Consider the following 6,689-nt stretch of genomic DNA (forward strand, 5'->3'; position numbering starts at 1 on the left):
CAAAGTGCGCCAATCTGGCTGAATTGGAGGGCATGTGAGGGAAGAGACTGGGGACAAAGTTAGAGATGGGAGGTAGAGACATGATGTAGAGACAAAAAGGTGCCATTGGTGCCAAAAGATGTCTGAGCAAGAATAAGACATAACGCGACCTGCACTATGAAAAGATAATGGCAGTCTCTGCAGGATGAATTAAAAAGGAAGACATTAAAGGAAAAATTTGGATATGTTGCCATAAGGAGGGCAAAGGAAGTCCTGGATGAGGGCAGGTGCAGTTGGAATGAAATTCAGAAAGTTTGTGCAAACACTCCAACCAAACAGATGGGAGAGATGTACTCAGATGAAAAGAAAGACTCTGGTGCGCTAAGGAAAGCAACCTGACAAAAGTGCTTTGCAGATCTGCCTCTTTCTAACTTAGCGGTTGGTCTCCCAGGTGTCACTGCAATTTTCCAAAGGAATCTACGTGGCCCTTTTTGGAAGTGTCTTCCTCATACTTGTGACTATTTTTTTCTTGTCAAGGGGGTGTATCCTTCCTGGAAGTAGAGCAATTCCAGCTCAATGCGTGGAGTGTACAGAGCAAGCTTTTATTCCATCTCCCTGCTTCAAAAATCCATTTACTACATTATCCTCGGATAGAGGATATATCAGATATTAAACTAATAAGAACAGATACTGCACTTGATCTTAGCCTAAAGGCCAAGAAGCAACTGAGATTATTTTTTGACTATTAATTTAGCACTGATGTTATTTTCAGGGCAGTTAGAAAGTTCCTGACACTCATTTGTGTTTGCAAACCCAGAACTTTCACTGGAAGACATAGTTGTGAAAGCCTAATACATCGACAAGGTAAAGGCCAAGGAAACAAGGTGTTTACTCCACAGTGGCCCAGGTCTATGCACATGATAGGAAGGGATGATGGAAGAGAATGTATACTGCCTTAATGAAAATAATGTAGATACCACCCAAAGATTAAAATGTCAAAAATTAAGAATGAAAATGTACTGCTTACAATTGGGGATGATGCTAATTATTATTGCCCCTACGAGGGGCAATGTGATTTGTCATGAACTAAAGATCCAAATCTTCTCAGGACATGATTTGTGTTAACTTTCACTAGCTTAGAGAACTATCTATTGCACTAAACTAGGTCCCCAGCCTAGAAAAACTGCTTTTAGAGCAAAGTGTATAAATGCTTCCAATAGGCAACTTAGGGGACAATTTGGCTTAATGTGGTGTGGTGGGGAATAGCTGGCTGGTCATCCAACCCATTCTCTTCTTTCCTGAGTACATAGCCAGACGAAGTTCCCCAGTCTCACTGTAACTAGAGCTGGAGTTCTGTAACTGACTTCTGCCCAACTGGATGTAGTCACAAGGGATGTTCTCCACTTACCAGCCTGAGAAGCTTCCAGCTTGATCCTCCACACTCTCATTTTTATCTTCTGGTGAAGTAGAGGGACAGAGAACTCCAAGGCCCTGGGGGGAAATGGGGCTACTAAAAGGAAGGATTGTGTGAGGCAAACATTTCTATCAACCCTGCCAGAAAGCAAAGCACTGTGACTGAGAAGCACACTTTATAAACTGTTATTGTATTCAGCCACTGAGATATGGAAGTTGTTTGTTACAGCAATTAGCCTGCCCTAACTGATACCTTTGAGGCTTTAAAGTCACAGATCTTTGTTTCGGCTCTGTCTCTTCACTAGTAAAAACTTGAGCAAGTTACTTAACCTCTTGGAGCCTCAGTTTCCTTATAAGTTAAACAAGGAAAATAGGGCTGGTGTGGGCATTAAGTAAAATAAAGTGTATGTAAATCTGTTGGCACAGTGCCTGCCAATAGAAAGCATACAACAGAAGGTAGCTATTATTATCATTGGGAGGGAGAAGGTATCATCTGTATGGTCTTATTAGCCAGCACTAAAATGTCCATGGAGAACGGGATAAGAAGGTAATCTAGAAGAAATGTTCCTCTTCAGTATTTTCTAGAAAAGGAAACTGCACTTTTATCTTCACCTATTATCAAATAATTACTTCTGGTTAAAAGGATATTTTGTTTCTCTCAAAGAATGCTAGAGAAACCTAGATAGTTGAGATTCAAGTTCTAGTACTGGGATATATGCCTCTAGCCATGATAGAATGACGGGTACAGAAATTATACTCCTATGACAAACTATAAAACTGCACAGAATATATGAGGCAATTGTTCTCTGGCATTGTATAACAAACTGTACAGGGCTGTAATCCTTGACAGAAGGAAAACAGAGGAGGTGAACTTCACGTTGACCCACATTTCTATCTAGGGCCCTGTCTCAAGTGAAGTACAGAAAGTGGCAGTCTCATTAGACAGAGTTTGGAATTTAGGGTTGCTTAGGAGGCTAGATTTTATACAAAAAATTACTTGAGATGGGGGAGATGTAAAAAGTGGAGTCCCCAGAACTCTGCATAGAGGTGCCCCTGAGGACCTCGGCCAAGAACTGGACTGAACCTGTTCAGGGTGAGACTCAAAGAGGCCAACCAGAGAATGGTTGCTGGTAATTGATCTCTAAATGAAGATACCAGAGGGTGTAAAGTGCTGGGAGGCTTTGGAGTTCTAGCCAGTCAGAATTGAATAAAGAGAATTCAATTTGTATTTTGGGCATTTAGCTAAGACCCCAGAAAGGATACACATTAAAAATAAAGATTATGCCCTAAAATAAGGGACATGCTCTAGGAGTGTGTGTGTGTGTGGGGGGGGGGGGGGTGTGGACAGGTGAGGACTGAAATAGACCCTTTCTAACAACATCTAAAACATTTATAGTAGGGTTTCTCAATCTCAGCATTACTGAAATACTGGATTCGATAATTATTTGTTGTGGGTGCCTTTCTTGTGAATTATGGAATGTTTAGCAGCATTCCTAGCCGCTAGTTAGTATATGCCATCATCACCCTCAAGCTGTGACAGCCAAAAATATCTCCATACATTGTCAAATGAAGTGGGGGAGCTAAGTTCCACTTGGCTGAGAATAACCAATCTACAAAATCTAAGTGATCACCATGAACTAACTGGCATCCAGAGAAAAATTCATAATTCTTTAAAGAAAACATCATAATCCATAAATCATTATCTTGTCCACAATATCCAGTATAAAATTTTTTAAAATGCTATACATGCAAATAAGCAAAAAAATATGACCCAAAGTCAAAATACAAAAAATAGCCAATAACAGTAGTCCCCCAGGTTGATGCGGGTGTTGAAATTATCAGAGAAGTACTCTTAAAAAATTATTATAAACATGTTCAAAGATATAAAGGAAACGATGGATAGAATGAATAGATGAACATATGTCATATGTTCAAAATATTAATTAGGGACAAGAAATATTTTTTTAAAGGGAGATTCTCTGGAGCCAGAAATCTGGAGCAATCAAGATTTAAGATATGAGAACTATCATGAGGGGAATAAAAACCACACTGGTTAGGAATAAAATGAGATTAGATATCTCAAAAGAAAAGAATAGTAAACAAAGAAGTGACAATAGAAATTATCAAAAATAAAAAACAAAAAGAGAAAAGAATTTACAAAAATGAACAGAGGTCAGTGAGCAGTGGACCAACTTCAAGCTGCCTAATCTTTATGTAATTGAAGACGTTAAAGGAGAGGAAAGAAAGGGAGAGACCCAAAAAATGCTTGAAGAAAACATGGCAAATATTGTTCTAAACTGATGAACACTATAAAGTAGTTCAACAAATCCCCAAACAAGAAATATAATTTGAACTGCCAAGATACATCATAAGCAAATTGGTCAAAACCAGAGATAAAGAGAAAATCTCAAGAGCAGCTAGGGGAGAAGGGATGGGAGTAGGGAAAGGGAGGACATTTTACATTAAAATGGAAGGAAGGAAGGAAGGAAAGAAGGGAAAAGAGGGAGGGAGGAAGGAAAGAAGGGAGGAAGGAAGATGAGAACAAATTTCTCATCCAAAACAAAACAAGCAAGAAGACAATGGAACATCTTTAAAATAATGAAAGAAAAATACAATCTGTTGACCTAAAATTCTATACCTAGCAAAACTATTTTGCAAAAAAATGCAGGCAAAATAGAGGTGAGACATGCAAAAGCTGAAAGAATTTATCACCAAAAGATGTGCACTACAAAGTATGTTAAAGGAAATCCCTCGGGCAGAATAAAAATGGAAATATGCACCTATTCAAGGGAACGTAGAGTACTAGGAAATGTAGCTACATGGATAAATAGATAAGATTGTAGTGCTTTTTAGATCATTTTAAAATAGAATTTACTATTTAAAGAAAACTAATAGAAATATATCATGGAGCTTACAACATATGTATAAATAAAATATGACAAAAATAGTCCAAAGACTAAAAGGAGGAAAATGGAAGTATGATTATTATTACATTATATGGGAAGTTATAGAATATTGATTCTAAATATACTACTATAATACTCGTAAGTTAAGAATGTAAGTCAGAAAAAAAAAAAAAAATGTAAGTCACGTGGTCTCTGGGGACCCTGGTCAACAACAAGTAGAGAAAAGAAAAAAAAGTTAAGAGTCTCCTCCATGTATCAGTCACAGATGGCTGTCTGATAACAGGTACTAAGGTCCTGTAACTACTTGGCTAAGAACCAGTTTAATTCAAATGTTAAGTAGGGCCATGGAGAAAAAGCAAGAGGAACGTATTGCTTCACCTCTAAGAAGATGCATCAAGAAAGCCTTCAGATCTGAGGAGTATTTACCGGCTTAAAAAGATTCCCACTCACTCCACTCATAATTAATAATGACAACCATCATCAATTATTGAGTACAGTTTCTGTCAGGGCCTGAACCAAGCACGTGTCATATATTATCTAACTTAATGTTTACAACTCCATAAACAAAATGTCACATACACGTCACCATTATATGAGTAAGAAAACTAAAGTTCCGGGATGTCTACTGACTTGTCCAGATTCACACATTCAAGTGAAAGAGACAAATTTGTAACAAATCAGGTCTGATGACTAAATCCAGGTTCTCTTAAATATTTGACTGTACTGCCTCCCTTAAGTTTACTGTGGTAATGAGGAAATCTGATATTGATGAACAGCATTCAACTAAAAAGGTATATGATATTAGGCTCTAACATATCTTAATTATTTATAACCCAATTAATTTCAGTCTGAGAATTTGGGAGGCCACCAACAACAATTTACGATGCAAATAGCTCTCTCTCTCTCTCTCTCTCTCTCTCTCTCTCTCTCTCTCTCTCTCTCCCTCCCTCCGTCACACACACACACACACACACACACACACACACACACACACACACCACAACACACTTTAAAGTCAGTGTAGTGAATGGAAAGAACACAGGCTTCAAAGTCAGTTAAATTTGGTTCAGATTTGGCTCCACTACTTACAAGCTGCATGACCTTCAAGAATATTTAACTCTCTGTTTTTTGACCTATGAAATGAGAATAATAGCATCTATTTTGTAGAGCTTCCTGAGGTTTAACTTAGAGAGTATCCATGACAGGTCCCAGCACAGAGACCAGTAAATGTTTCCCATCTTCTTTTCGCCTCCGAAATCTCCCAAGCGTTTAAAATGAAAGACTCTCACATACAAAGAAATGTCCCGCTAATTAGGCATTGCCATTTGATGCATGGACCATTTTGAATAGCACAGGTCCTGCTTTAGTATCCAAATATCTAAGGGTTGTGTCTGCCTGGTCTCTACATGTAGGCTCAGTAACCTACCGCCAGATGGCAGAAAATGTGTGATGAATCAGATGCATAAGGGCATCTTGACGGGGAAGAAGATAAGCATTCCAGAGAAAGCAAATGCGTAGTACGGACACTTTCTACAGATGGATACAAAACACTATATAGACGATTCCTACTGTCCATGAGAGGGTAATGCTGGCGATCTCTTCTAACTCTTAAAATTCATATTCTGACATTTCCCAGGAGAGCTCTGGTCCAGGTTAGATTCACAATCACACAGATCTGATTCCCAGCAGCAGGACGAAGTTAGTGTGGATCTAAACTAAACTGATTATAATTTAAGTATCATACTGAAGAACAGCAGAAACAATAATCAGCCAATTCAGATATAAATAATACCATATATATTAATATGTATGTATGTTGTAAGTAAATAATATTTTTAAGTGGGGTAGAGAAGAAGAAGCTCTTCTTTACAGAAGAATTCTAAGTAATAAACAAAGAAGGGTTGATAGAATTAGAAAATCACCATAGAAATTACATAACCAACCATCATAGTAATAACTGATTCAGGTATGAATCAATAATAGATGCCAAAACATGGGTGAAAAATGGCTGAAGAAGGGGATATTCACACAATCTGAGAGCATCACTCTACTGATTAATTACAGAGGAAAAGTTATGTCTGAGAGTGAGGAAATCTGATGAATCCCACCTTGATTAAATGATCAAACTCAACTTCACCAATTATAGGACAAAATGACCTAGTGTGTGTCTTAATTAGATGTACTGAGAAAGGCACAATACGTCTCACTGTATTCCTGAAAAAAAAAAAAAAAAAGTTGTTTAACTTGAATCATACAAAAAAATCTCAGTTAAAGGGCAAGTTATGAAACAACTAACATTGACGCTTCAAATATGCCCAAAAAGGGGCAGGGAACTGTCCTAAAGACCCTAACTAAGCATGATTAATGAGTTCAGTGCTTCATCTGTGACTA

At 37.8% G+C, this 6,689-nt stretch overlaps 1 non-coding gene across 1 annotated transcript; it reads right to left on the minus strand.

Moving 5' to 3' along the window:
* Positions 1–514: 514 nt before the first annotated feature.
* On the minus strand, positions 515–705 carry LOC141567074 (U2 spliceosomal RNA). The gene has a single exon (XR_012489470.1). It is a non-coding gene; the product is annotated as a U2 spliceosomal RNA (small nuclear RNA).
* Between the last annotated feature and the right edge of the window lie 5,984 nt (positions 706–6,689).

Source organism: Rhinolophus sinicus, chromosome 4 (assembly GCF_057876585.1).
Source record: "Rhinolophus sinicus isolate RSI-liver-muscle chromosome 4, RSI-T2T, whole genome shotgun sequence".
Taxonomy (NCBI): Eukaryota; Metazoa; Chordata; class Mammalia; order Chiroptera; family Rhinolophidae; genus Rhinolophus; species Rhinolophus sinicus.